The sequence below is a fragment of the Ambystoma mexicanum genome, chromosome 1p, assembly GCF_040938575.1.
Source record: "Ambystoma mexicanum isolate Mex_15411 chromosome 1p, UKY_AmexF1_1, whole genome shotgun sequence".
NCBI classification, from domain to species: Eukaryota; Metazoa; Chordata; class Amphibia; order Caudata; family Ambystomatidae; genus Ambystoma; species Ambystoma mexicanum.
This window is the reverse complement of record NC_090921.1, coordinates 233021370-233048618: the sequence shown is the minus strand read 5'-3', so window position 1 is coordinate 233048618 and position 27249 is coordinate 233021370. Positions and strand designations below refer to the sequence as shown.

Sequence of the window (27249 nt, the reverse complement as noted above, 5' to 3'; positions counted from 1 at the left end):
TTTTTTTTTTTTTTCTTTTTTTTTTTCGGTCTCCTCATCACCCCTTTAACCGTCCCAAACCTCCAATTTTTTGAAAATCAGGAAAAAAGAAAAAAAGACCAAATCAAAAAATGTCAAATCAAAAAAAGGCCAATCAAAAAAAAGAAACGTATAACTACATTTCTAATTTATTCTCTTCTCCTCTATTTCAGAGGTTCAAAAAACCAAAATCTAGGATGTTAAAAGTCTCTAATTTTTCTGCTGCCATATAAAAATACAAATTTTGCTTAACAGAATTTTCACTTTTCTTCTCTTATCTTCTTTCCCCATTCCAGAACTTATTTAAAAGATGCTTTCCCATCTCTAATGGCTGACCGACTCCGATCAGATTTCCGCCTTCTTGACTTTCGCTCAATCCCCTTCTGTAATAACTGATTCTCCACCTCCTCATCCTTTTCACTATCCGACCCAGATTGTAAAACCCCATACTTATTCGACGTTTTCACTCCCTGAACGGCAGTACGTACTTGCAAATCACCTTGTTGAACAACCACTCTTTCCCTTTCCAAAAGATTCTTGACGTGTGGTGTCAAAGACGGGAGCACCACTAAATCCTGTCCAGTCGAACTAACCCCTTTCACAGAATGTAAAGCATTTAATTTACTCTCCAACTCCCTGGCATCCTTCAACTGAAAAACCTTCCGATGATACTCCCGATATAGTCTGAAATCACGTCGATGCTGTTGGAAATCACAGTCTTTTTCTTTCCTATCAATCCGATATTCTATATAACCGTTCAAAATCAATTCCTCCCGCTCAGAAGACAAAGCTTTTCCATCATAAAAAAACTCTGGAAACCTTTCCAATTTTTCCCTAATTTCACTATTCGGTACTATTTCTCCATACATCCAAGAAAACTGTTCCTCACACTTTCCACCGACTACTTGAGCAACTTTTATTCCACTTTTCTTCTCGGCCTCCTTTTCATCCACTACACTTCCACTGACTGTTTGAACAATTTCTTCTTCATCCATTCCCTTTTCAAGTTCTACTTCATCTACTACTATAGCGTTTTCCACATCTTCCACTCGTACTGTATCCACATTTTCAACCAACTTTTCTTCCTTCCTTAAATCTTCCAATGTATTAATTAGATTCTTCACAAGTGCACGATCCCCTCTGAAAAAACCCCCTTCACTAGTAGCTTGTGCATATGTACGTCTGGTCGTCGGGCATGTCACTGCAACATGACCCTCCATATTACAAACAGTACACAATAGTGTCTGATCACATTCCACCAATTTATGGTCCGATTTACCACAATTCCAACATTTATCTTTCGGGCAATCTCGTTTCATGTGTCCAAACTGTCGACAAAACCTACAGAACATCGGCTGGTTGGGGTAATACAAATACCCATTCTGTTCCAAAATCTTAAACACCCCCGGGGGGTGACATAAACCTCCAATGCCTTCTGGATGTTTTTTTAACACTACAACAAATCTCCGATCTCCGTTAAAATATCCAAATTTGTTCTTTTGCATTTGACCTCCTTTCACTTCTTCACAATAATGCAATAACCAATTAGTAATTTTCTCTACTGACACAAATGGATTGTACATATGCACAATTAATGGAACAGTTTGTCGGACGAAACAAAGCTCCACCAGAACTCCTTCCAAAATACTATTATTCTTCTTTTCCATTTTATACTCTTCATACGCACTCAAGGAAGAGACTTCGTCTACAAAAGTAATATCATACGTGCAAGCGTTCCTGTGCTCTTGCATACAATAAATTTTGTCTTTGTCTGCTTGTAAAGCCTCAAAAAGTACCTTATTAACAACATAGTCGAAATCCTTCACTTCTTGGAAATCCTTCTGGACAGCAATCCGAACTGAATATCTCAACTGCGTTGCCGGCGGTAGAACACGGGATGTTTCAGCCATGCTGGGGGAGTCCTCCGACGCGTTCCCCCTCAAATCTTCCACTCGAAACTCGTCCAGCCCGAAAGATTCTCCGGCCCTTCAAGGCATGATCAGTAGCCCACTCCCTGACCCGAAGGTCAGGGAGGCCAGCTGTAAAAGGAGTCTACCTTGGACTGGGCAAGCCAGACAGCTAAGGTGAATCCCGACACTTGATCATAGCCAAAAGGCCGAGAAGCGATGCCCACAAAAGCTTTGCCTGAAAGACTGCTGCTCGGCAGCTCCCCTGCTGACTCGGAGCAACGCTCTGCGGCAGAGCCCCAGATTCCTCGGCCAAGAATAGCATTTGCATGACCAGCATGCCCGGCGGTATGGTAAGCATATTTTGCATGGCTCCGCCCCAAGATTTCCATGGGTCCCACAGCGCCTGGTGCGAGACGGCCAGACACAGGCTGCAGAGCTCCACCCAGCCAAGCTGCAGCCTGGCCTGGCACTGGCCCCGTCACCTAGCGGCCGAAAGTCACCCTCAGCTGCCCAGGAGATGCTCCCCCAAGTGCGTCCCCCTCAGATAAGGCTTGGCCGTTCGGGGCCGTTCGGGGCCTTTCAGGGGTGAGGCAGGGCAAGGACAGTGTCCCCCATCTCCTCCTTGTGCTGCTGGCTGGCTGGCTGGCTCCTTTGCCTTGCTTTGCAGCTCCTGTGAAAAGCAAGCAAAAAGGGCAGACTTTTTTTTCCTCCCGTGACACAACAGCACCTTTTCCGAAACACTGGAAAAAAAAAACACATTTAAACAAAAAAATATTGCAAAGTGCTCTTCTTTCAAGAATTGCTCAGTCTTTCTTTTTCACAGCATTGTTTTCCCCAAGTGGGGAAGTGCACCAGTCCTGGAGGTACTGCAATACCAAGTTGATGCGTGGAGTGGACAGAGCAAGCTCCCATTCCATCTCCCGGTTCCAAAAATCAATTTAATATATGGTCCCCAGATAGAGGACGTATCAGATATTAAACTGATAAGAACAGATTTTTTTTTTTTTTTTTTTTTTTTTTTTTTTTTTTTTCGGTCTCCTCATCACCCCTTTAACCGTCCCAAACCTCCAATTTTTTGAAAATCAGGAAAAAAGAAAAATAGACCAAATCAAAAAATGTCAAATCAAAAAAGGCCAATCAAAAAAAAAACGTATAACTACATTTATAATTTATTCTCTTCTCCTCTATTTCAGAGGTTCAAAAAACCAAAATCTAGGATATTAAAAGTCTCCAATTTTTCTGCTGCCACATAAAAATACAAATTTTGCTCAACAGAATTTTCTCTTTTCTTCTCTTATCTTCTTTCCCCATTTCAGAACTTATTTAAAAGATGCTTTCCCATCTCTAATGGCTGACCGACTCCGATCAGATTTCCGCCTTCTTGACTTTCGCTCAATCCCCTTCTGTAACAACTGATTCTCCACCTCCTCATCCTTTTCACTATCCGACCCAGATTGTAAAACCCCATACTTATTCGACGTTTTCACTCCCTGAACGGCAGTACGTACTTGCAAATCAACTTGTTGAACAACCACTCTTTCCCTTTCCAAAAGATTCTTGACGTGTGGTGTCAAAGACGGGAGCACCACTAAATCCTGTCCAGCCGAACTAACCCCTATCACAGGATTTAAAGCATTTATTTTACTCTCCAACTCCCTGGCATCCATCAACTGAAAACACTTCCGTTGATAATCCCGATATAATCTGAAATCATGTCGATGCTGTTGGAAATCACAGTCTTTTTCTTTCTTGTCAATCCGATGTTTTATATAACCGTTCAAAATCAATTCCTCCCGCTCAGAAGACAAAGCTTTTCCATAATAAAAAAACTCTGGAAATCTTTCCAATTTTTCCCTAATTTCACTATTCGGTAATATTTCTCCATACATCCAAGAAAACTGTTCCTCATACTTTCCACCGACTACTTGAGCAACTTTCATTCCACTTTTCTTCTCAGCCCCCTTTTCATCTGCCACTTCACTTCCACTGGCTGCTTGAACAATTTCATCTTCATCTATTCCCTTTTCAAGTTCTTCTTCATCTACTGCTACAATGTTTTCCACATCTTCCACTCGTACTATATCCACATTTTCAACCAACTTCTCTTCCTTCCTTAAATCTTCCAATGTGTTAATCGGATTCATCACAACTGCACGATCCCCTCTGAAAAAACCACCTTCACTAGTAGCTTGTGCATATGTACGCCTAGTCGTCGGGCATGTCACTGCAACATGTCCCTCCGTATTACAAACAGTACACAGTAGTGTCTGATCACATTCCATCAATTTATGGTTCGATTTACCACAATTCCAACATTTATCTTTCGGGCAATCTCGTTTTGTGTGTCCAAACTGTCGACAAAACCTACAGAACACCGGCTGGTTGGGGTAATACAGATACCCATTCTGTTCCAAAATCTTAAACACCCCCGGGGGGTGACATAAACCTCCAATGCCTTCTGGATGTTTTTTTAACACTACAACAAATCTCCGATCACCGTTAAAATATCCAAATTCGTTCCTTTGCATTTGACCTCCTTTCACTTCTTCACAATAATGCAATAACCAATTAGTAATTTTCTCTACTGACACGAATGGATTGTACATATGCACAATTAATGGAACAGTTTGTCGGACGAAACAAAGCTCCACCAAAACACCTTCCAAAATATTATTGTTCTTCTTTTCCATTTTGTACACTTCATACGCACTCAAGGAAGAGACTTCGTCTACAAAAGTAATATCATACATGCAAGCGTTCCTATGCTCTTGCATACAATAAATTTTGTCTCTGTCTATTTGTAAAGCCTCAAAAAGTACCTTATTAACAACATAGTCGAAATCCTTTACTTCTTGGAAATCCTTTTGGACAGCAATCCGAATCGAATATCTCAGCTGCGTCGCCGGCGGTAGAACACGCGATGCTTCAGCCATGCTGGGGGGGACTCCTGATACGTACCCCTTCAAATCTTCCACTCAAAACACGTCCAGCCCGAAAGATTCTCCGGCCCTTCAAGGCATGATCAGTAGCCCACTCCCTGACCCGAAGGTCAGGGAGACCAGCTGTAAAAGGAGTCTACCTTGGACTGGGCAAGCCAGCTAAGGTGAATCCCGACACTTGATCATAGCCAAAAGGCCGAGAAGCGATGCCCACAAAAGCTTTGCCTGAAAGACTGCTGCTCGGCAGCTCCCCTGCTGACTCGGAGCAACGCTCTGCGGCAGAGCCCCAGATTCCTCGGCCAAGAATAGCATTTGCATGACCAGCATGCCCGGCGGTATGGTAAGCATATTTTGCATGGCTCCGCCCCAAGATTTCCATGGGTCCCACAGCGCCTGGTGCGAGACGGCCAGACACAGGCTGCAGAGCTCCACCCAGCCAAGCTGCAGCCCGGCCTGGCACTGGCCCCGTCACCTAGCGGCCGAAAGTCACCCTCAGCTGCCCAGGAGATGCTCCCCCAAGTGCGTCCCCCTCAGATAAGGCTTGGCCGTTCGGGGCCGTTCAGGGGTGAGGCAGGGCAAGGACAGTGTCCCCCATCTCCTCCTTGTGCTGCTGGCTGGCTGGCTGGCTGGCTCCTTTGCCTTGCTTTGCAGCTCCTGTGAAAAGCAAGCAAAAAGGGCAGACTTTTTTTTCCTCCCGTGACACAACAGCACCTTTTCCGAAACACTGGAAAAAAAAAACACATTTAAACAAAAAAATATTGCAAAGTGCTCTTCTTTCAAGGATTGCTCAGTCTTTCTTTTTCACAGCATTGTTTTCCCCAAGTGGGGAAGTGCACCAGTCCTGGAGGTACTGCAATACCAAGTTGATGCGTGGAGTGGACAGAGCAAGCTCCCATTCCATCTCCCGGTTCCAAAAATCAATTTAATATATGGTCCCCAGATAGAGGACGTATCAGATATTAAACTGATAAGAACAGATACTACACTTGATCTTAGCCAAAAGGCCGAGAAGCGATGCCCACAAAAGCTTTGCCTGAAAGACTGCTGCTCGGCAGCTCCCCTGCTGACTCGGAGCAACGCTCTGCGGCAGAGCCCCAGATTCCTCGGCCAAGAATAGCATTTGCATGACCAGCATGCCCGGCGGTATGGTAAGCATATTTTGCATGGCTCCGCCCCAAGATTTCCATGGGTCCCACAGCGCCTGGTGCGAGACGGCCAGACACAGGCTGCAGAGCTCCACCCAGCCAAGCTGCAGCCCGGCCTGGCACTGGCCCCGTCACCTAGCGGCCGAAAGTCACCCTCAGCTGCCCAGGAGATGCTCCCCCAAGTGCGTCCCCCTCAGATAAGGCTTGGCCGTTCGGGGCCGTTCGGGGCCTTTCAGGGGTGAGGCAGGGCAAGGACAGTGTCCCCCATCTCCTCCTTGTGCTGCTGGCTGGCTGGCTGGCTCCTTTGCCTTGCTTTGCAGCTCCTGTGAAAAGCAAGCAAAAAGGGCAGACTTTTTTTTCCTCCCGTGACACAACAGCACCTTTTCCGAAACACTGGAAAAAAAAAACACATTTAAACAAAAAAATATTGCAAAGTGCTCTTCTTTCAAGAATTGCTCAGTCTTTCTTTTTCACAGCATTGTTTTCCCCAAGTGGGGAAGTGCACCAGTCCTGGAGGTACTGCAATACCAAGTTGATGCGTGGAGTGGACAGAGCAAGCTCCCATTCCATCTCCCGGTTCCAAAAATCAATTTAATATATGGTCCCCAGATAGAGGACGTATCAGATATTAAACTGATAAGAACAGATACTACACTTGATCTTAGCCAAAAGGCCGAGAAGCGATGCCCACAAAAGCTTTGCCTGAAAGACTGCTGCTCGGCAGCTCCCCTGCTGACTCGGAGCAACGCTCTGCGGCAGAGCCCCAGATTCCTCGGCCAAGAATAGCATTTGCATGACCAGCATGCCCGGCGGTATGGTAAGCATATTTTGCATGGCTCCGCCCCAAGATTTCCATGGGTCCCACAGCGCCTGGTGCGAGACGGCCAGACACAGGCTGCAGAGCTCCACCCAGCCAAGCTGCAGCCCGGCCTGGCACTGGCCCCGTCACCTAGCGGCCGAAAGTCACCCTCAGCTGCCCAGGAGATGCTCCCCCAAGTGCGTCCCCCTCAGATAAGGCTTGGCCGTTCGGGGCCGTTCGGGGACTTTCAGGGGTGAGGCAGGGCAAGGACAGTGTCCCCCATCTCCTCCTTGTGCTGCTGGCTGGCTGGCTGGCTCCTTTGCCTTGCTTTGCAGCTCCTGTGAAAAGCAAGCAAAAAGGGCAGACTTTTTTTTCCTCCCGTGACACAACAGCACCTTTTCCGAAACACTGGAAAAAAAAAACACATTTAAACAAAAAAATATTGCAAAGTGCTCTTCTTTCAAGAATTGCTCAGTCTTTCTTTTTCACAGCATTGTTTTCCCCAAGTGGGGAAGTGCACCAGTCCTGGAGGTACTGCAATACCAAGTTGATGCGTGGAGTGGACAGAGCAAGCTCCCATTCCATCTCCCGGTTCCAAAAATCAATTTAATATATGGTCCCCAGATAGAGGACGTATCAGATATTAAACTGATAAGAACAGATACTATACTTGATCTTAGCCAAAAGGCCGAGAAGCGATGCCCACAAAAGCTTTGCCTGAAAGACTGCTGCTCGGCAGCTCCCCTGCTGACTCGGAGCAACGCTCTGCGGCAGAGCCCCAGATTCCTCGGCCAAGAATAGCATTTGCATGACCAGCATGCCCGGCGGTATGGTAAGCATATTTTGCATGGCTCCGCCCCAAGATTTCCATGGGTCCCACAGCGCCTGGTGCGAGACGGCCAGACACAGGCTGCAGAGCTCCACCCAGCCAAGCTGCAGCCCGGCCTGGCACTGGCCCCGTCACCTAGCGGCCGAAAGTCACCCTCAGCTGCCCAGGAGATGCTCCCCCAAGTGCGTCCCCCTCAGATAAGGCTTGGCCGTTCGGGGCCGTTCGGGGACTTTCAGGGGTGAGGCAGGGGAAGGACAGTGTCCCCCATCTCCTCCTTGTGCTGCTGGCTGGCTGGCTGGCTCCTTTGCCTTGCTTTGCAGCTCCTGTGAAAAGCAAGCAAAAAGGGCAGACTTTTTTTTCCTCCCGTGACACAACAGCACCTTTTCCGAAACACTGGAAAAAAAAAACACATTTAAACAAAAAAATATTGCAAAGTGCTCTTCTTTCAAGAATTGCTCAGTCTTTCTTTTTCACAGCATTGTTTTCCCCAAGTGGGGAAGTGCACCAGTCCTGGAGGTACTGCAATACCAAGTTGATGCGTGGAGTGGACAGAGCAAGCTCCCATTCCATCTCCCGGTTCCAAAAATCAATTTAATATATGGTCCCCAGATAGAGGACGTATCAGATATTAAACTGATAAGAACAGATACTACACTTGATCTTAGCCAAAAGGCCGAGAAGCGATGCCCACAAAAGCTTTGCCTGAAAGACTGCTGCTCGGCAGCTCCCCTGCTGACTCGGAGCAACGCTCTGCGGCAGAGCCCCAGATTCCTCGGCCAAGAATAGCATTTGCATGACCAGCATGCCCGGCGGTATGGTAAGCATATTTTGCATGGCTCCGCCCCAAGATTTCCATGGGTCCCACAGCGCCTGGTGCGAGACGGCCAGACACAGGCTGCAGAGCTCCACCCAGCCAAGCTGCAGCCCGGCCTGGCACTGGCCCCGTCACCTAGCGGCCGAAAGTCACCCTCAGCTGCCCAGGAGATGCTCCCCCAAGTGCGTCCCCCTCAGATAAGGCTTGGCCGTTCGGGGCCGTTCAGGGGTGAGGCAGGGCAAGGACAGTGTCCCCCATCTCCTCCTTGTGCTGCTGGCTGGCTGGCTGGCTGGCTCCTTTGCCTTGCTTTGCAGCTCCTGTGAAAAGCAAGCAAAAAGGGCAGACTTTTTTTTCCTCCCGTGACACAACAGCACCTTTTCCGAAACACTGGTAAAAAAAAACACATTTAAACAAAAAAATATTGCAAAGTGCTCTTCTTTCAAGGATTGCTCAGTCTTTCTTTTTCACAGCATTGTTTTCCCCAAGTGGGGAAGTGCACCAGTCCTGGAGGTACTGCAATACCAAGTTGATGCGTGGAGTGGACAGAGCAAGCTCCCATTCCATCTCCCGGTTCCAAAAATCAATTTAATATATGGTCCCCAGATAGAGGACGTATCAGATATTAAACTGATAAGAACAGATACTACACTTGATCTTAGCCAAAAGGCCGAGAAGCGATGCCCACAAAAGCTTTGCCTGAAAGACTGCTGCTCGGCAGCTCCCCTGCTGACTCGGAGCAACGCTCTGCGGCAGAGCCCCAGATTCCTCGGCCAAGAATAGCATTTGCATGACCAGCATGCCCGGCGGTATGGTAAGCATATTTTGCATGGCTCCGCCCCAAGATTTCCATGGGTCCCACAGCGCCTGGTGCGAGACGGCCAGACACAGGCTGCAGAGCTCCACCCAGCCAAGCTGCAGCCCGGCCTGGCACTGGCCCCGTCACCTAGCGGCCGAAAGTCACCCTCAGCTGCCCAGGAGATGCTCCCCCAAGTGCGTCCCCCTCAGATAAGGCTTGGCCGTTCGGGGCCGTTCGGGGACTTTCAGGGGTGAGGCAGGGGAAGGACAGTGTCCCCCATCTCCTCCTTGTGCTGCTGGCTGGCTGGCTGGCTCCTTTGCCTTGCTTTGCAGCTCCTGTGAAAAGCAAGCAAAAAGGGCAGACTTTTTTTTCCTCCCGTGACACAACAGCACCTTTTCCGAAACACTGGAAAAAAAAAACACATTTAAACAAAAAAATATTGCAAAGTGCTCTTCTTTCAAGAATTGCTCAGTCTTTCTTTTTCACAGCATTGTTTTCCCCAAGTGGGGAAGTGCACCAGTCCTGGAGGTACTGCAATACCAAGTTGATGCGTGGAGTGGACAGAGCAAGCTCCCATTCCATCTCCCGGTTCCAAAAATCAATTTAATATATGGTCCCCAGATAGAGGACGTATCAGATATTAAACTGATAAGAACAGATACTACACTTGATCTTAGCCAAAAGGCCGAGAAGCGATGCCCACAAAAGCTTTGCCTGAAAGACTGCTGCTCGGCAGCTCCCCTGCTGACTCGGAGCAACGCTCTGCGGCAGAGCCCCAGATTCCTCGGCCAAGAATAGCATTTGCATGACCAGCATGCCCGGCGGTATGGTAAGCATATTTTGCATGGCTCCGCCCCAAGATTTCCATGGGTCCCACAGCGCCTGGTGCGAGACGGCCAGACACAGGCTGCAGAGCTCCACCCAGCCAAGCTGCAGCCCGGCCTGGCACTGGCCCCGTCACCTAGCGGCCGAAAGTCACCCTCAGCTGCCCAGGAGATGCTCCCCCAAGTGCGTCCCCCTCAGATAAGGCTTGGCCGTTCGGGGCCGTTCAGGGGTGAGGCAGGGCAAGGACAGTGTCCCCCATCTCCTCCTTGTGCTGCTGGCTGGCTGGCTGGCTGGCTCCTTTGCCTTGCTTTGCAGCTCCTGTGAAAAGCAAGCAAAAAGGGCAGACTTTTTTTTCCTCCCGTGACACAACAGCACCTTTTCCGAAACACTGGTAAAAAAAAACACATTTAAACAAAAAAATATTGCAAAGTGCTCTTCTTTCAAGGATTGCTCAGTCTTTCTTTTTCACAGCATTGTTTTCCCCAAGTGGGGAAGTGCACCAGTCCTGGAGGTACTGCAATACCAAGTTGATGCGTGGAGTGGACAGAGCAAGCTCCCATTCCATCTCCCGGTTCCAAAAATCAATTTAATATATGGTCCCCAGATAGAGGACGTATCAGATATTAAACTGATAAGAACAGATACTACACTTGATCTTAGCCAAAAGGCCGAGAAGCGATGCCCACAAAAGCTTTGCCTGAAAGACTGCTGCTCGGCAGCTCCCCTGCTGACTCGGAGCAACGCTCTGCGGCAGAGCCCCAGATTCCTCGGCCAAGAATAGCATTTGCATGACCAGCATGCCCGGCGGTATGGTAAGCATATTTTGCATGGCTCCGCCCCAAGATTTCCATGGGTCCCACAGCGCCTGGTGCGAGACGGCCAGACACAGGCTGCAGAGCTCCACCCAGCCAAGCTGCAGCCCGGCCTGGCACTGGCCCCGTCACCTAGCGGCCGAAAGTCACCCTCAGCTGCCCAGGAGATGCTCCCCCAAGTGCGTCCCCCTCAGATAAGGCTTGGCCGTTCGGGGCCGTTCGGGGCCTTTCAGGGGTGAGGCAGGGCAAGGACAGTGTCCCCCATCTCCTCCTTGTGCTGCTGGCTGGCTGGCTGGCTCCTTTGCCTTGCTTTGCAGCTCCTGTGAAAAGCAAGCAAAAAGGGCAGACTTTTTTTTCCTCCCGTGACACAACAGCACCTTTTCCGAAACACTGGAAAAAAAAAACACATTTAAACAAAAAAATATTGCAAAGTGCTCTTCTTTCAAGAATTGCTCAGTCTTTCTTTTTCACAGCATTGTTTTCCCCAAGTGGGGAAGTGCACCAGTCCTGGAGGTACTGCAATACCAAGTTGATGCGTGGAGTGGACAGAGCAAGCTCCCATTCCATCTCCCGGTTCCAAAAATCAATTTAATATATGGTCCCCAGATAGAGGACGTATCAGATATTAAACTGATAAGAACAGATGCTACACTTGATCTTAGCCAAAAGGCCGAGAAGCGATGCCCACAAAAGCTTTGCCTGAAAGACTGCTGCTCGGCAGCTCCCCTGCTGACTCGGAGCAACGCTCTGCGGCAGAGCCCCAGATTCCTCGGCCAAGAATAGCATTTGCATGACCAGCATGCCCGGCGGTATGGTAAGCATATTTTGCATGGCTCCGCCCCAAGATTTCCATGGGTCCCACAGCGCCTGGTGCGAGACGGCCAGACACAGGCTGCAGAGCTCCACCCAGCCAAGCTGCAGCCCGGCCTGGCACTGGCCCCGTCACCTAGCGGCCGAAAGTCACCCTCAGCTGCCCAGGAGATGCTCCCCCAAGTGCGTCCCCCTCAGATAAGGCTTGGCCGTTCGGGGCCGTTCGGGGACTTTCAGGGGTGAGGCAGGGGAAGGACAGTGTCCCCCATCTCCTCCTTGTGCTGCTGGCTGGCTGGCTGGCTCCTTTGCCTTGCTTTGCAGCTCCTGTGAAAAGCAAGCAAAAAGGGCAGACTTTTTTTTCCTCCCGTGACACAACAGCACCTTTTCCGAAACACTGGAAAAAAAAAACACATTTAAACAAAAAAATATTGCAAAGTGCTCTTCTTTCAAGAATTGCTCAGTCTTTCTTTTTCACAGCATTGTTTTCCCCAAGTGGGGAAGTGCACCAGTCCTGGAGGTACTGCAATACCAAGTTGATGCGTGGAGTGGACAGAGCAAGCTCCCATTCCATCTCCCGGTTCCAAAAATCAATTTAATATATGGTCCCCAGATAGAGGACGTATCAGATATTAAACTGATAAGAACAGATACTACACTTGATCTTAGCCAAAAGGCCGAGAAGCGATGCCCACAAAAGCTTTGCCTGAAAGACTGCTGCTCGGCAGCTCCCCTGCTGACTCGGAGCAACGCTCTGCGGCAGAGCCCCAGATTCCTCGGCCAAGAATAGCATTTGCATGACCAGCATGCCCGGCGGTATGGTAAGCATATTTTGCATGGCTCCGCCCCAAGATTTCCATGGGTCCCACAGCGCCTGGTGCGAGACGGCCAGACACAGGCTGCAGAGCTCCACCCAGCCAAGCTGCAGCCCGGCCTGGCACTGGCCCCGTCACCTAGCGGCCGAAAGTCACCCTCAGCTGCCCAGGAGATGCTCCCCCAAGTGCGTCCCCCTCAGATAAGGCTTGGCCGTTCGGGGCCGTTCGGGGCCTTTCAGGGGTGAGGCAGGGCAAGGACAGTGTCCCCCATCTCCTCCTTGTGCTGCTGGCTGGCTGGCTGGCTGGCTCCTTTGCCTTGCTTTGCAGCTCCTGTGAAAAGCAAGCAAAAAGGGCAGACTTTTTTTTCCTCCCGTGACACAACAGCACCTTTTCCGAAACACTGGAAAAAAAAAACACATTTAAACAAAAAAATATTGCAAAGTGCTCTTCTTTCAAGGATTGCTCAGTCTTTCTTTTTCACAGCATTGTTTTCCCCAAGTGGGGAAGTGCACCAGTCCTGGAGGTACTGCAATACCAAGTTGATGCGTGGAGTGGACAGAGCAAGCTCCCATTCCATCTCCCGGTTCCAAAAATCAATTTAATATATGGTCCCCAGATAGAGGACGTATCAGATATTAAACTGATAAGAACAGATACTACACTTGATCTTAGCCAAAAGGCCGAGAAGCGATGCCCACAAAAGCTTTGCCTGAAAGACTGCTGCTCGGCAGCTCCCCTGCTGACTCGGAGCAACGCTCTGCGGCAGAGCCCCAGATTCCTCGGCCAAGAATAGCATTTGCATGACCAGCATGCCCGGCGGTATGGTAAGCATATTTTGCATGGCTCCGCCCCAAGATTTCCATGGGTCCCACAGCGCCTGGTGCGAGACGGCCAGACACAGGCTGCAGAGCTCCACCCAGCCAAGCTGCAGCCCGGCCTGGCACTGGCCCCGTCACCTAGCGGCCGAAAGTCACCCTCAGCTGCCCAGGAGATGCTCCCCCAAGTGCGTCCCCCTCAGATAAGGCTTGGCCGTTCGGGGCCGTTCGGGGACTTTCAGGGGTGAGGCAGGGGAAGGACAGTGTCCCCCATCTCCTCCTTGTGCTGCTGGCTGGCTGGCTGGCTCCTTTGCCTTGCTTTGCAGCTCCTGTGAAAAGCAAGCAAAAAGGGCAGACTTTTTTTTCCTCCCGTGACACAACAGCACCTTTTCCGAAACACTGGAAAAAAAAAACACATTTAAACAAAAAAATATTGCAAAGTGCTCTTCTTTCAAGAATTGCTCAGTCTTTCTTTTTCACAGCATTGTTTTCCCCAAGTGGGGAAGTGCACCAGTCCTGGAGGTACTGCAATACCAAGTTGATGCGTGGAGTGGACAGAGCAAGCTCCCATTCCATCTCCCGGTTCCAAAAATCAATTTAATATATGGTCCCCAGATAGAGGACGTATCAGATATTAAACTGATAAGAACAGATACTACACTTGATCTTAGCCAAAAGGCCGAGAAGCGATGCCCACAAAAGCTTTGCCTGAAAGACTGCTGCTCAGCAGCTCCCCTGCTGACTCGGAGCAACGCTCTGCGGCAGAGCCCCAGATTCCTCGGCCAAGAATAGCATTTGCATGACCAGCATGCCCGGCGGTATGGTAAGCATATTTTGCATGGCTCCGCCCCAAGATTTCCATGGGTCCCACAGCGCCTGGTGCGAGACGGCCAGACACAGGCTGCAGAGCTCCACCCAGCCAAGCTGCAGCCCGGCCTGGCACTGGCCCCGTCACCTAGCGGCCGAAAGTCACCCTCAGCTGCCCAGGAGATGCTCCCCCAAGTGCGTCCCCCTCAGATAAGGCTTGGCCGTTCGGGGCCGTTCGGGGCCTTTCAGGGGTGAGGCAGGGCAAGGACAGTGTCCCCCATCTCCTCCTTGTGCTGCTGGCTGGCTGGCTGGCTGGCTCCTTTGCCTTGCTTTGCAGCTCCTGTGAAAAGCAAGCAAAAAGGGCAGACTTTTTTTTCCTCCCGTGACACAACAGCACCTTTTCCGAAACACTGGAAAAAAAAAACACATTTAAACAAAAAAATATTGCAAAGTGCTCTTCTTTCAAGGATTGCTCAGTCTTTCTTTTTCACAGCATTGTTTTCCCCAAGTGGGGAAGTGCACCAGTCCTGGAGGTACTGCAATACCAAGTTGATGCGTGGAGTGGACAGAGCAAGCTCCCATTCCATCTCCCGGTTCCAAAAATCAATTTAATATATGGTCCCCAGATAGAGGACGTATCAGATATTAAACTGATAAGAACAGATACTACACTTGATCTTAGCCAAAAGGCCGAGAAGCGATGCCCACAAAAGCTTTGCCTGAAAGACTGCTGCTCGGCAGCTCCCCTGCTGACTCGGAGCAACGCTCTGCGGCAGAGCCCCAGATTCCTCGGCCAAGAATAGCATTTGCATGACCAGCATGCCCGGCGGTATGGTAAGCATATTTTGCATGGCTCCGCCCCAAGATTTCCATGGGTCCCACAGCGCCTGGTGCGAGACGGCCAGACACAGGCTGCAGAGCTCCACCCAGAGAAGCTGCAGCCCGGCCTGGCACTGGCCCCGTCACCTAGCGGCCGAAAGTCACCCTCAGCTGCCCAGGAGATGCTCCCCCAAGTGCGTCCCCCTCAGATAAGGCTTGGCCGTTCGGGGCCGTTCGGGGCCTTTCAGGGGTGAGGCAGGGCAAGGACAGTGTCCCCCATCTCCTCCTTGTGCTGCTGGCTGGCTGGCTGGCTCCTTTGCCTTGCTTTGCAGCTCCTGTGAAAAGCAAGCAAAAAGGGCAGACTTTTTTTTCCTCCCGTGACACAACAGCACCTTTTCCGAAACACTGGAAAAAAAAAACACATTTAAACAAAAAAATATTGCAAAGTGCTCTTCTTTCAAGAATTGCTCAGTCTTTCTTTTTCACAGCATTGTTTTCCCCAAGTGGGGAAGTGCACCAGTCCTGGAGGTACTGCAATACCAAGTTGATGCGTGGAGTGGACAGAGCAAGCTCCCATTCCATCTCCCGGTTCCAAAAATCAATTTAATATATGGTCCCCAGATAGAGGACGTATCAGATATTAAACTGATAAGAACAGATACTACACTTGATCTTAGCCAAAAGGCCGAGAAGCGATGCCCACAAAAGCTTTGCCTGAAAGACTGCTGCTCGGCAGCTCCCCTGCTGACTCGGAGCAACGCTCTGCGGCAGAGCCCCAGATTCCTCGGCCAAGAATAGCATTTGCATGACCAGCATGCCCGGCGGTATGGTAAGCATATTTTGCATGGCTCCGCCCCAAGATTTCCATGGGTCCCACAGCGCCTGGTGCGAGACGGCCAGACACAGGCTGCAGAGCTCCACCCAGCCAAGCTGCAGCCCGGCCTGGCACTGGCCCCGTCACCTAGCGGCCGAAAGTCACCCTCAGCTGCCCAGGAGATGCTCCCCCAAGTGCGTCCCCCTCAGATAAGGCTTGGCCGTTCGGGGCCGTTCGGGGACTTTCAGGGGTGAGGCAGGGGAAGGACAGTGTCCCCCATCTCCTCCTTGTGCTGCTGGCTGGCTGGCTGGCTCCTTTGCCTTGCTTTGCAGCTCCTGTGAAAAGCAAGCAAAAAGGGCAGACTTTTTTTTCCTCCCGTGACACAACAGCACCTTTTCCGAAACACTGGAAAAAAAAAACACATTTAAACAAAAAAATATTGCAAAGTGCTCTTCTTTCAAGAATTGCTCAGTCTTTCTTTTTCACAGCATTGTTTTCCCCAAGTGGGGAAGTGCACCAGTCCTGGAGGTACTGCAATACCAAGTTGATGCGTGGAGTGGACAGAGCAAGCTCCCATTCCATCTCCCGGTTCCAAAAATCAATTTAATATATGGTCCCCAGATAGAGGACGTATCAGATATTAAACTGATAAGAACAGATACTACACTTGATCTTAGCCAAAAGGCCGAGAAGCGATGCCCACAAAAGCTTTGCCTGAAAGACTGCTGCTCGGCAGCTCCCCTGCTGACTCGGAGCAACGCTCTGCGGCAGAGCCCCAGATTCCTCGGCCAAGAATAGCATTTGCATGACCAGCATGCCCGGCGGTATGGTAAGCATATTTTGCATGGCTCCGCCCCAAGATTTCCATGGGTCCCACAGCGCCTGGTGCGAGACGGCCAGACACAGGCTGCAGAGCTCCACCCAGCCAAGCTGCAGCCCGGCCTGGCACTGGCCCCGTCACCTAGCGGCCGAAAGTCACCCTCAGCTGCCCAGGAGATGCTCCCCCAAGTGCGTCCCCCTCAGATAAGGCTTGGCCGTTCGGGGCCGTTCGGGGCCTTTCAGGGGTGAGGCAGGGCAAGGACAGTGTCCCCCATCTCCTCCTTGTGCTGCTGGCTGGCTGGCTGGCTCCTTTGCCTTGCTTTGCAGCTCCTGTGAAAAGCAAGCAAAAAGGGCAGACTTTTTTTTCCTCCCGTGACACAACAGCACCTTTTCCGAAACACTGGAAAAAAAAAACACATTTAAACAAAAAAATATTGCAAAGTGCTCTTCTTTCAAGGATTGCTCAGTCTTTCTTTTTCACAGCATTGTTTTCCCCAAGTGGGGAAGTGCACCAGTCCTGGAGGTACTGCAATACCAAGTTGATGCGTGGAGTGGACAGAGCAAGCTCCCATTCCATCTCCCGGTTCCAAAAATCAATTTAATATATGGTCCCCAGATAGAGGACGTATCAGATATTAAACTGATAAGAACAGATACTACACTTGATCTTAGCCAAAAGGCCGAGAAGCGATGCCCACAAAAGCTTTGCCTGAAAGACTGCTGCTCGGCAGCTCCCCTGCTGACTCGGAGCAACGCTCTGCGGCAGAGCCCCAGATTCCTCGGCCAAGAATAGCATTTGCATGACCAGCATGCCCGGCGGTATGGTAAGCATATTTTGCATGGCTCCGCCCCAAGATTTCCATGGGTCCCACAGCGCCTGGTGCGAGACGGCCAGACACAGGCTGCAGAGCTCCACCCAGAGAAGCTGCAGCCCGGCCTGGCACTGGCCCCGTCACCTAGCGGCCGAAAGTCACCCTCAGCTGCCCAGGAGATGCTCCCCCAAGTGCGTCCCCCTCAGATAAGGCTTGGCCGTTCGGGGCCGTTCGGGGCCTTTCAGGGGTGAGGCAGGGCAAGGACAGTGTCCCCCATCTCCTCCTTGTGCTGCTGGCTGGCTGGCTGGCTCCTTTGCCTTGCTTTGCAGCTCCTGTGAAAAGCAAGCAAAAAGGGCAGACTTTTTTTTCCTCCCGTGACACAACAGCACCTTTTCCGAAACACTGGAAAAAAAAAACACATTTAAACAAAAAAATATTGCAAAGTGCTCTTCTTTCAAGAATTGCTCAGTCTTTCTTTTTCACAGCATTGTTTTCCCCAAGTGGGGAAGTGCACCAGTCCTGGAGGTACTGCAATACCAAGTTGATGCGTGGAGTGGACAGAGCAAGCTCCCATTCCATCTCCCGGTTCCAAAAATCAATTTAATATATGGTCCCCAGATAGAGGACGTATCAGATATTAAACTGATAAGAACAGATACTACACTTGATCTTAGCCAAAAGGCCGAGAAGCGATGCCCACAAAAGCTTTGCCTGAAAGACTGCTGCTCGGCAGCTCCCCTGCTGACTCGGAGCAACGCTCTGCGGCAGAGCCCCAGATTCCTCGGCCAAGAATAGCATTTGCATGACCAGCATGCCCGGCGGTATGGTAAGCATATTTTGCATGGCTCCGCCCCAAGATTTCCATGGGTCCCACAGCGCCTGGTGCGAGACGGCCAGACACAGGCTGCAGAGCTCCACCCAGCCAAGCTGCAGCCCGGCCTGGCACTGGCCCCGTCACCTAGCGGCCGAAAGTCACCCTCAGCTGCCCAGGAGATGCTCCCCCAAGTGCGTCCCCCTCAGATAAGGCTTGGCCGTTCGGGGCCGTTCAGGGGTGAGGCAGGGCAAGGACAGTGTCCCCCATCTCCTCCTTGTGCTGCTGGCTGGCTGGCTGGCTGGCTCCTTTGCCTTGCTTTGCAGCTCCTGTGAAAAGCAAGCAAAAAGGGCAGACTTTTTTTTCCTCCCGTGACACAACAGCACCTTTTCCGAAACACTGGTAAAAAAAAACACATTTAAACAAAAAAATATTGCAAAGTGCTCTTCTTTCAAGGATTGCTCAGTCTTTCTTTTTCACAGCATTGTTTTCCCCAAGTGGGGAAGTGCACCAGTCCTGGAGGTACTGCAATACCAAGTTGATGCGTGGAGTGGACAGAGCAAGCTCCCATTCCATCTCCCGGTTCCAAAAATCAATTTAATATATGGTCCCCAGATAGAGGACGTATCAGATATTAAACTGATAAGAACAGATACTACACTTGATCTTAGCCAAAAGGCCGAGAAGCGATGCCCACAAAAGCTTTGCCTGAAAGACTGCTGCTCGGCAGCTCCCCTGCTGACTCGGAGCAACGCTCTGCGGCAGAGCCCCAGATTCCTCGGCCAAGAATAGCATTTGCATGACCAGCATGCCCGGCGGTATGGTAAGCATATTTTGCATGGCTCCGCCCCAAGATTTCCATGGGTCCCACAGCGCCTGGTGCGAGACGGCCAGACACAGGCTGCAGAGCTCCACCCAGCCAAGCTGCAGCCCGGCCTGGCACTGGCCCCGTCACCTAGCGGCCGAAAGTCACCCTCAGCTGCCCAGGAGATGCTCCCCCAAGTGCGTCCCCCTCAGATAAGGCTTGGCCGTTCGGGGCCGTTCGGGGCCTTTCAGGGGTGAGGCAGGGCAAGGACAGTGTCCCCCATCTCCTCCTTGTGCTGCTGGCTGGCTGGCTGGCTCCTTTGCCTTGCTTTGCAGCTCCTGTGAAAAGCAAGCAAAAAGGGCAGACTTTTTTTTCCTCCCGTGACACAACAGCACCTTTTCCGAAACACTGGAAAAAAAAAACACATTTAAACAAAAAAATATTGCAAAGTGCTCTTCTTTCAAGAATTGCTCAGTCTTTCTTTTTCACAGCATTGTTTTCCCCAAGTGGGGAAGTGCACCAGTCCTGGAGGTACTGCAATACCAAGTTGATGCGTGGAGTGGACAGAGCAAGCTCCCATTCCATCTCCCGGTTCCAAAAATCAATTTAATATATGGTCCCCAGATAGAGGACGTATCAGATATTAAACTGATAAGAACAGATGCTACACTTGATCTTAGCCAAAAGGCCGAGAAGCGATGCCCACAAAAGCTTTGCCTGAAAGACTGCTGCTCGGCAGCTCCCCTGCTGACTCGGAGCAACGCTCTGCGGCAGAGCCCCAGATTCCTCGGCCAAGAATAGCATTTGCATGACCAGCATGCCCGGCGGTATGGTAAGCATATTTTGCATGGCTCCGCCCCAAGATTTCCATGGGTCCCACAGCGCCTGGTGCGAGACGGCCAGACACAGGCTGCAGAGCTCCACCCAGCCAAGCTGCAGCCCGGCCTGGCACTGGCCCCGTCACCTAGCGGCCGAAAGTCACCCTCAGCTGCCCAGGAGATGCTCCCCCAAGTGCGTCCCCCTCAGATAAGGCTTGGCCGTTCGGGGCCGTTCGGGGACTTTCAGGGGTGAGGCAGGGGAAGGACAGTGTCCCCCATCTCCTCCTTGTGCTGCTGGCTGGCTGGCTGGCTCCTTTGCCTTGCTTTGCAGCTCCTGTGAAAAGCAAGCAAAAAGGGCAGACTTTTTTTTCCTCCCGTGACACAACAGCACCTTTTCCGAAACACTGGAAAAAAAAAACACATTTAAACAAAAAAATATTGCAAAGTGCTCTTCTTTCAAGAATTGCTCAGTCTTTCTTTTTCACAGCATTGTTTTCCCCAAGTGGGGAAGTGCACCAGTCCTGGAGGTACTGCAATACCAAGTTGATGCGTGGAGTGGACAGAGCAAGCTCCCATTCCATCTCCCGGTTCCAAAAATCAATTTAATATATGGTCCCCAGATAGAGGACGTATCAGATATTAAACTGATAAGAACAGATACTACACTTGATCTTAGCCAAAAGGCCGAGAAGCGATGCCCACAAAAGCTTTGCCTGAAAGACTGCTGCTCGGCAGCTCCCCTGCTGACTCGGAGCAACGCTCTGCGGCAGAGCCCCAGATTCCTCGGCCAAGAATAGCATTTGCATGACCAGCATGCCCGGCGGTATGGTAAGCATATTTTGCATGGCTCCGCCCCAAGATTTCCATGGGTCCCACAGCGCCTGGTGCGAGACGGCCAGACACAGGCTGCAGAGCTCCACCCAGCCAAGCTGCAGCCCGGCCTGGCACTGGCCCCGTCACCTAGCGGCCGAAAGTCACCCTCAGCTGCCCAGGAGATGCTCCCCCAAGTGCGTCCCCCTCAGATAAGGCTTGGCCGTTCGGGGCCGTTCGGGGCCTTTCAGGGGTGAGGCAGGGCAAGGACAGTGTCCCCCATCTCCTCCTTGTGCTGCTGGCTGGCTGGCTGGCTGGCTCCTTTGCCTTGCTTTGCAGCTCCTGTGAAAAGCAAGCAAAAAGGGCAGACTTTTTTTTCCTCCCGTGACACAACAGCACCTTTTCCGAAACACTGGAAAAAAAAAACACATTTAAACAAAAAAATATTGCAAAGTGCTCTTCTTTCAAGGATTGCTCAGTCTTTCTTTTTCACAGCATTGTTTTCCCCAAGTGGGGAAGTGCACCAGTCCTGGAGGTACTGCAATACCAAGTTGATGCGTGGAGTGGACAGAGCAAGCTCCCATTCCATCTCCCGGTTCCAAAAATCAATTTAATATATGGTCCCCAGATAGAGGACGTATCAGATATTAAACTGATAAGAACAGATACTACACTTGATCTTAGCCAAAAGGCCGAGAAGCGATGCCCACAAAAGCTTTGCCTGAAAGACTGCTGCTCGGCAGCTCCCCTGCTGACTCGGAGCAACGCTCTGCGGCAGAGCCCCAGATTCCTCGGCCAAGAATAGCATTTGCATGACCAGCATGCCCGGCGGTATGGTAAGCATATTTTGCATGGCTCCGCCCCAAGATTTCCATGGGTCCCACAGCGCCTGGTGCGAGACGGCCAGACACAGGCTGCAGAGCTCCACCCAGCCAAGCTGCAGCCCGGCCTGGCACTGGCCCCGTCACCTAGCGGCCGAAAGTCACCCTCAGCTGCCCAGGAGATGCTCCCCCAAGTGCGTCCCCCTCAGATAAGGCTTGGCCGTTCGGGGCCGTTCGGGGACTTTCAGGGGTGAGGCAGGGGAAGGACAGTGTCCCCCATCTCCTCCTTGTGCTGCTGGCTGGCTGGCTGGCTCCTTTGCCTTGCTTTGCAGCTCCTGTGAAAAGCAAGCAAAAAGGGCAGACTTTTTTTTCCTCCCGTGACACAACAGCACCTTTTCCGAAACACTGGAAAAAAAAAACACATTTAAACAAAAAAATATTGCAAAGTGCTCTTCTTTCAAGAATTGCTCAGTCTTTCTTTTTCACAGCATTGTTTTCCCCAAGTGGGGAAGTGCACCAGTCCTGGAGGTACTGCAATACCAAGTTGATGCGTGGAGTGGACAGAGCAAGCTCCCATTCCATCTCCCGGTTCCAAAAATCAATTTAATATATGGTCCCCAGATAGAGGACGTATCAGATATTAAACTGATAAGAACAGATACTACACTTGATCTTAGCCAAAAGGCCGAGAAGCGATGCCCACAAAAGCTTTGCCTGAAAGACTGCTGCTCGGCAGCTCCCCTGCTGACTCGGAGCAACGCTCTGCGGCAGAGCCCCAGATTCCTCGGCCAAGAATAGCATTTGCATGACCAGCATGCCCGGCGGTATGGTAAGCATATTTTGCATGGCTCCGCCCCAAGATTTCCATGGGTCCCACAGCGCCTGGTGCGAGACGGCCAGACACAGGCTGCAGAGCTCCACCCAGCCAAGCTGCAGCCCGGCCTGGCACTGGCCCCGTCACCTAGCGGCCGAAAGTCACCCTCAGCTGCCCAGGAGATGCTCCCCCAAGTGCGTCCCCCTCAGATAAGGCTTGGCCGTTCGGGGCCGTTCGGGGCCTTTCAGGGGTGAGGCAGGGCAAGGACAGTGTCCCCCATCTCCTCCTTGTGCTGCTGGCTGGCTGGCTGGCTGGCTCCTTTGCCTTGCTTTGCAGCTCCTGTGAAAAGCAAGCAAAAAGGGCAGACTTTTTTTTCCTCCCGTGACACAACAGCACCTTTTCCGAAACACTGGAAAAAAAAAACACATTTAAACAAAAAAATATTGCAAAGTGCTCTTCTTTCAAGGATTGCTCAGTCTTTCTTTTTCACAGCATTGTTTTCCCCAAGTGGGGAAGTGCACCAGTCCTGGAGGTACTGCAATACCAAGTTGATGCGTGGAGTGGACAGAGCAAGCTCCCATTCCATCTCCCGGTTCCAAAAATCAATTTAATATATGGTCCCCAGATAGAGGACGTATCAGATATTAAACTGATAAGAACAGATACTACACTTGATCTTAGCCAAAAGGCCGAGAAGCGATGCCCACAAAAGCTTTGCCTGAAAGACTGCTGCTCGGCAGCTCCCCTGCTGACTCGGAGCAACGCTCTGCGGCAGAGCCCCAGATTCCTCGGCCAAGAATAGCATTTGCATGACCAGCATGCCCGGCGGTATGGTAAGCATATTTTGCATGGCTCCGCCCCAAGATTTCCATGGGTCCCACAGCGCCTGGTGCGAGACGGCCAGACACAGGCTGCAGAGCTCCACCCAGCCAAGCTGCAGCCCGGCCTGGCACTGGCCCCGTCACCTAGCGGCCGAAAGTCACCCTCAGCTGCCCAGGAGATGCTCCCCCAAGTGCGTCCCCCTCAGATAAGGCTTGGCCGTTCGGGGCCGTTCGGGGACTTTCAGGGGTGAGGCAGGGGAAGGACAGTGTCCCCCATCTCCTCCTTGTGCTGCTGGCTGGCTGGCTGGCTCCTTTGCCTTGCTTTGCAGCTCCTGTGAAAAGCAAGCAAAAAGGGCAGACTTTTTTTTCCTCCCGTGACACAACAGCACCTTTTCCGAAACACTGGAAAAAAAAAACACATTTAAACAAAAAAATATTGCAAAGTGCTCTTCTTTCAAGAATTGCTCAGTCTTTCTTTTTCACAGCATTGTTTTCCCCAAGTGGGGAAGTGCACCAGTCCTGGAGGTACTGCAATACCAAGTTGATGCGTGGAGTGGACAGAGCAAGCTCCCATTCCATCTCCCGGTTCCAAAAATCAATTTAATATATGGTCCCCAGATAGAGGACGTATCAGATATTAAACTGATAAGAACAGATACTACACTTGATCTTAGCCAAAAGGCCGAGAAGCGATGCCCACAAAAGCTTTGCCTGAAAGACTGCTGCTCGGCAGCTCCCCTGCTGACTCGGAGCAACGCTCTGCGGCAGAGCCCCAGATTCCTCGGCCAAGAATAGCATTTGCATGACCAGCATGCCCGGCGGTATGGTAAGCATATTTTGCATGGCTCCGCCCCAAGATTTCCATGGGTCCCACAGCGCCTGGTGCGAGACGGCCAGACACAGGCTGCAGAGCTCCACCCAGCCAAGCTGCAGCCCGGCCTGGCACTGGCCCCGTCACCTAGCGGCCGAAAGTCACCCTCAGCTGCCCAGGAGATGCTCCCCCAAGTGCGTCCCCCTCAGATAAGGCTTGGCCGTTCGGGGCCGTTCAGGGGTGAGGCAGGGCAAGGACAGTGTCCCCCATCTCCTCCTTGTGCTGCTGGCTGGCTGGCTGGCTGGCTCCTTTGCCTTGCTTTGCAGCTCCTGTGAAAAGCAAGCAAAAAGGGCAGACTTTTTTTTCCTCCCGTGACACAACAGCACCTTTTCCGAAACACTGGAAAAAAAAAACACATTTAAACAAAAAAATATTGCAAAGTGCTCTTCTTTCAAGAATTGCTCAGTCTTTCTTTTTCACAGCATTGTTTTCCCCAAGTGGGGAAGTGCACCAGTCCTGGAGGTACTGCAATACCAAGTTGATGCGTGGAGTGGACAGAGCAAGCTCCCATTCCATCTCCCGGTTCCAAAAATCAATTTAATATATGGTCCCCAGATAGAGGACGTATCAGATATTAAACTGATAAGAACAGATGCTACACTTGATCTTAGCCAAAAGGCCGAGAAGCGATGCCCACAAAAGCTTTGCCTGAAAGACTGCTGCTCGGCAGCTCCCCTGCTGACTCGGAGCAACGCTCTGCGGCAGAGCCCCAGATTCCTCGGCCAAGAATAGCATTTGCATGACCAGCATGCCCGGCGGTATGGTAAGCATATTTTGCATGGCTCCGCCCCAAGATTTCCATGGGTCCCACAGCGCCTGGTGCGAGACGGCCAGACACAGGCTGCAGAGCTCCACCCAGCCAAGCTGCAGCCCGGCCTGGCACTGGCCCCGTCACCTAGCGGCCGAAAGTCACCCTCAGCTGCCCAGGAGATGCTCCCCCAAGTGCGTCCCCCTCAGATAAGGCTTGGCCGTTCGGGGCCGTTCGGGGACTTTCAGGGGTGAGGCAGGGGAAGGACAGTGTCCCCCATCTCCTCCTTGTGCTGCTGGCTGGCTGGCTGGCTCCTTTGCCTTGCTTTGCAGCTCCTGTGAAAAGCAAGCAAAAAGGGCAGACTTTTTTTTCCTCCCGTGACACAACAGCACCTTTTCCGAAACACTGGAAAAAAAAAACACATTTAAACAAAAAAATATTGCAAAGTGCTCTTCTTTCAAGAATTGCTCAGTCTTTCTTTTTCACAGCATTGTTTTCCCCAAGTGGGGAAGTGCACCAGTCCTGGAGGTACTGCAATACCAAGTTGATGCGTGGAGTGGACAGAGCAAGCTCCCATTCCATCTCCCGGTTCCAAAAATCAATTTAATATATGGTCCCCAGATAGAGGACGTATCAGATATTAAACTGATAAGAACAGATACTACACTTGATCTTAGCCAAAAGGCCGAGAAGCGATGCCCACAAAAGCTTTGCCTGAAAGACTGCTGCTCGGCAGCTCCCCTGCTGACTCGGAGCAACGCTCTGCGGCAGAGCCCCAGATTCCTCGGCCAAGAATAGCATTTGCATGACCAGCATGCCCGGCGGTATGGTAAGCATATTTTGCATGGCTCCGCCCCAAGATTTCCATGGGTCCCACAGCGCCTGGTGCGAGACGGCCAGACACAGGCTGCAGAGCTCCACCCAGCCAAGCTGCAGCCCGGCCTGGCACTGGCCCCGTCACCTAGCGGCCGAAAGTCACCCTCAGCTGCCCAGGAGATGCTCCCCCAAGTGCGTCCCCCTCAGATAAGGCTTGGCCGTTCGGGGCCGTTCGGGGCCTTTCAGGGGTGAGGCAGGGCAAGGACAGTGTCCCCCATCTCCTCCTTGTGCTGCTGGCTGGCTGGCTGGCTGGCTCCTTTGCCTTGCTTTGCAGCTCCTGTGAAAAGCAAGCAAAAAGGGCAGACTTTTTTTTCCTCCCGTGACACAACAGCACCTTTTCCGAAACACTGGAAAAAAAAAACACATTTAAACAAAAAAATATTGCAAAGTGCTCTTCTTTCAAGGATTGCTCAGTCTTTCTTTTTCACAGCATTGTTTTCCCCAAGTGGGGAAGTGCACCAGTCCTGGAGGTACTGCAATACCAAGTTGATGCGTGGAGTGGACAGAGCAAGCTCCCATTCCATCTCCCGGTTCCAAAAATCAATTTAATATATGGTCCCCAGATAGAGGACGTATCAGATATTAAACTGATAAGAACAGATACTACACTTGATCTTAGCCAAAAGGCCGAGAAGCGATGCCCACAAAAGCTTTGCCTGAAAGACTGCTGCTCGGCAGCTCCCCTGCTGACTCGGAGCAACGCTCTGCGGCAGAGCCCCAGATTCCTCGGCCAAGAATAGCATTTGCATGACCAGCATGCCCGGCGGTATGGTAAGCATATTTTGCATGGCTCCGCCCCAAGATTTCCATGGGTCCCACAGCGCCTGGTGCGAGACGGCCAGACACAGGCTGCAGAGCTCCACCCAGCCAAGCTGCAGCCCGGCCTGGCACTGGCCCCGTCACCTAGCGGCCGAAAGTCACCCTCAGCTGCCCAGGAGATGCTCCCCCAAGTGCGTCCCCCTCAGATAAGGCTTGGCCGTTCGGGGCCGTTCGGGGACTTTCAGGGGTGAGGCAGGGGAAGGACAGTGTCCCCCATCTCCTCCTTGTGCTGCTGGCTGGCTGGCTGGCTCCTTTGCCTTGCTTTGCAGCTCCTGTGAAAAGCAAGCAAAAAGGGCAGACTTTTTTTTCCTCCCGTGACACAACAGCACCTTTTCCGAAACACTGGAAAAAAAAAACACATTTAAACAAAAAAATATTGCAAAGTGCTCTTCTTTCAAGAATTGCTCAGTCTTTCTTTTTCACAGCATTGTTTTCCCCAAGTGGGGAAGTGCACCAGTCCTGGAGGTACTGCAATACCAAGTTGATGCGTGGAGTGGACAGAGCAAGCTCCCATTCCATCTCCCGGTTCCAAAAATCAATTTAATATATGGTCCCCAGATAGAGGACGTATCAGATATTAAACTGATAAGAACAGATACTACACTTGATCTTAGCCAAAAGGCCGAGAAGCGATGCCCACAAAAGCTTTGCCTGAAAGACTGCTGCTCGGCAGCTCCCCTGCTGACTCGGAGCAACGCTCTGCGGCAGAGCCCCAGATTCCTCGGCCAAGAATAGCATTTGCATGACCAGCATGCCCGGCGGTATGGTAAGCATATTTTGCATGGCTCCGCCCCAAGATTTCCATGGGTCCCACAGCGCCTGGTGCGAGACGGCCAGACA

At 51.3% G+C, this 27249-nt stretch overlaps 27 non-coding genes and 2 pseudogenes across 27 annotated transcripts; all 29 read right to left on the bottom strand.

Annotated features, from left to right (window-relative positions):
* LOC138461040 (U2 spliceosomal RNA) overlaps positions 1 to 4 on the bottom strand; it is a 171-nt pseudogene extending 167 nt beyond the window's left edge.
* Positions 5 to 2769: 2765 nt separating this feature from the next.
* LOC138461029 (U2 spliceosomal RNA) lies at positions 2770 to 2940 on the bottom strand (annotated as a pseudogene).
* A 2752-nt stretch (positions 2941 to 5692) lies between these two features.
* On the bottom strand, positions 5693 to 5883 carry LOC138458229 (U2 spliceosomal RNA). The gene has a single exon (XR_011262379.1). It is a non-coding gene; the product is annotated as a U2 spliceosomal RNA (small nuclear RNA).
* A 623-nt stretch (positions 5884 to 6506) lies between these two features.
* On the bottom strand, positions 6507 to 6697 carry LOC138458218 (U2 spliceosomal RNA). The gene has a single exon (XR_011262377.1). It is a non-coding gene; the product is annotated as a U2 spliceosomal RNA (small nuclear RNA).
* A 623-nt stretch (positions 6698 to 7320) lies between these two features.
* On the bottom strand, positions 7321 to 7511 carry LOC138459396 (U2 spliceosomal RNA). The gene has a single exon (XR_011262590.1). It is a non-coding gene; the product is annotated as a U2 spliceosomal RNA (small nuclear RNA).
* Positions 7512 to 8134: 623 nt separating this feature from the next.
* On the bottom strand, positions 8135 to 8325 carry LOC138458207 (U2 spliceosomal RNA). Its single transcript, XR_011262375.1, has one exon. It is a non-coding gene; the product is annotated as a U2 spliceosomal RNA (small nuclear RNA).
* Positions 8326 to 8942: 617 nt separating this feature from the next.
* On the bottom strand, positions 8943 to 9133 carry LOC138458196 (U2 spliceosomal RNA). The gene has a single exon (XR_011262373.1). It is a non-coding gene; the product is annotated as a U2 spliceosomal RNA (small nuclear RNA).
* Positions 9134 to 9756: 623 nt separating this feature from the next.
* On the bottom strand, positions 9757 to 9947 carry LOC138458184 (U2 spliceosomal RNA). Its single transcript, XR_011262371.1, has one exon. It is a non-coding gene; the product is annotated as a U2 spliceosomal RNA (small nuclear RNA).
* A 617-nt stretch (positions 9948 to 10564) lies between these two features.
* Positions 10565 to 10755, bottom strand: LOC138458162 (U2 spliceosomal RNA). Its single transcript, XR_011262368.1, has one exon. It is a non-coding gene; the product is annotated as a U2 spliceosomal RNA (small nuclear RNA).
* Positions 10756 to 11378: 623 nt separating this feature from the next.
* LOC138459605 (U2 spliceosomal RNA) lies at positions 11379 to 11569 on the bottom strand. Its single transcript, XR_011262628.1, has one exon. It is a non-coding gene; the product is annotated as a U2 spliceosomal RNA (small nuclear RNA).
* Positions 11570 to 12192: 623 nt separating this feature from the next.
* LOC138458151 (U2 spliceosomal RNA) lies at positions 12193 to 12383 on the bottom strand. Its single transcript, XR_011262366.1, has one exon. It is a non-coding gene; the product is annotated as a U2 spliceosomal RNA (small nuclear RNA).
* Positions 12384 to 13010: 627 nt separating this feature from the next.
* Positions 13011 to 13201, bottom strand: LOC138458140 (U2 spliceosomal RNA). The gene has a single exon (XR_011262364.1). It is a non-coding gene; the product is annotated as a U2 spliceosomal RNA (small nuclear RNA).
* Positions 13202 to 13824: 623 nt separating this feature from the next.
* On the bottom strand, positions 13825 to 14015 carry LOC138458128 (U2 spliceosomal RNA). The gene has a single exon (XR_011262362.1). It is a non-coding gene; the product is annotated as a U2 spliceosomal RNA (small nuclear RNA).
* A 627-nt stretch (positions 14016 to 14642) lies between these two features.
* LOC138458117 (U2 spliceosomal RNA) lies at positions 14643 to 14833 on the bottom strand. The gene has a single exon (XR_011262360.1). It is a non-coding gene; the product is annotated as a U2 spliceosomal RNA (small nuclear RNA).
* Positions 14834 to 15456: 623 nt separating this feature from the next.
* LOC138458106 (U2 spliceosomal RNA) lies at positions 15457 to 15647 on the bottom strand. Its single transcript, XR_011262358.1, has one exon. It is a non-coding gene; the product is annotated as a U2 spliceosomal RNA (small nuclear RNA).
* A 623-nt stretch (positions 15648 to 16270) lies between these two features.
* LOC138458095 (U2 spliceosomal RNA) lies at positions 16271 to 16461 on the bottom strand. The gene has a single exon (XR_011262356.1). It is a non-coding gene; the product is annotated as a U2 spliceosomal RNA (small nuclear RNA).
* Positions 16462 to 17084: 623 nt separating this feature from the next.
* On the bottom strand, positions 17085 to 17275 carry LOC138458084 (U2 spliceosomal RNA). The gene has a single exon (XR_011262354.1). It is a non-coding gene; the product is annotated as a U2 spliceosomal RNA (small nuclear RNA).
* Positions 17276 to 17898: 623 nt separating this feature from the next.
* LOC138458073 (U2 spliceosomal RNA) lies at positions 17899 to 18089 on the bottom strand. Its single transcript, XR_011262352.1, has one exon. It is a non-coding gene; the product is annotated as a U2 spliceosomal RNA (small nuclear RNA).
* Positions 18090 to 18706: 617 nt separating this feature from the next.
* Positions 18707 to 18897, bottom strand: LOC138458062 (U2 spliceosomal RNA). The gene has a single exon (XR_011262350.1). It is a non-coding gene; the product is annotated as a U2 spliceosomal RNA (small nuclear RNA).
* A 623-nt stretch (positions 18898 to 19520) lies between these two features.
* Positions 19521 to 19711, bottom strand: LOC138459594 (U2 spliceosomal RNA). Its single transcript, XR_011262625.1, has one exon. It is a non-coding gene; the product is annotated as a U2 spliceosomal RNA (small nuclear RNA).
* Positions 19712 to 20334: 623 nt separating this feature from the next.
* LOC138458040 (U2 spliceosomal RNA) lies at positions 20335 to 20525 on the bottom strand. Its single transcript, XR_011262347.1, has one exon. It is a non-coding gene; the product is annotated as a U2 spliceosomal RNA (small nuclear RNA).
* Positions 20526 to 21152: 627 nt separating this feature from the next.
* Positions 21153 to 21343, bottom strand: LOC138458029 (U2 spliceosomal RNA). The gene has a single exon (XR_011262345.1). It is a non-coding gene; the product is annotated as a U2 spliceosomal RNA (small nuclear RNA).
* Positions 21344 to 21966: 623 nt separating this feature from the next.
* Positions 21967 to 22157, bottom strand: LOC138458018 (U2 spliceosomal RNA). Its single transcript, XR_011262344.1, has one exon. It is a non-coding gene; the product is annotated as a U2 spliceosomal RNA (small nuclear RNA).
* A 627-nt stretch (positions 22158 to 22784) lies between these two features.
* On the bottom strand, positions 22785 to 22975 carry LOC138458007 (U2 spliceosomal RNA). The gene has a single exon (XR_011262341.1). It is a non-coding gene; the product is annotated as a U2 spliceosomal RNA (small nuclear RNA).
* Positions 22976 to 23598: 623 nt separating this feature from the next.
* Positions 23599 to 23789, bottom strand: LOC138457996 (U2 spliceosomal RNA). The gene has a single exon (XR_011262339.1). It is a non-coding gene; the product is annotated as a U2 spliceosomal RNA (small nuclear RNA).
* A 617-nt stretch (positions 23790 to 24406) lies between these two features.
* On the bottom strand, positions 24407 to 24597 carry LOC138459583 (U2 spliceosomal RNA). Its single transcript, XR_011262623.1, has one exon. It is a non-coding gene; the product is annotated as a U2 spliceosomal RNA (small nuclear RNA).
* A 623-nt stretch (positions 24598 to 25220) lies between these two features.
* LOC138457985 (U2 spliceosomal RNA) lies at positions 25221 to 25411 on the bottom strand. The gene has a single exon (XR_011262337.1). It is a non-coding gene; the product is annotated as a U2 spliceosomal RNA (small nuclear RNA).
* Positions 25412 to 26038: 627 nt separating this feature from the next.
* LOC138457974 (U2 spliceosomal RNA) lies at positions 26039 to 26229 on the bottom strand. The gene has a single exon (XR_011262335.1). It is a non-coding gene; the product is annotated as a U2 spliceosomal RNA (small nuclear RNA).
* Positions 26230 to 26852: 623 nt separating this feature from the next.
* LOC138457962 (U2 spliceosomal RNA) lies at positions 26853 to 27043 on the bottom strand. Its single transcript, XR_011262333.1, has one exon. It is a non-coding gene; the product is annotated as a U2 spliceosomal RNA (small nuclear RNA).
* Between the last annotated feature and the right edge of the window lie 206 nt (positions 27044 to 27249).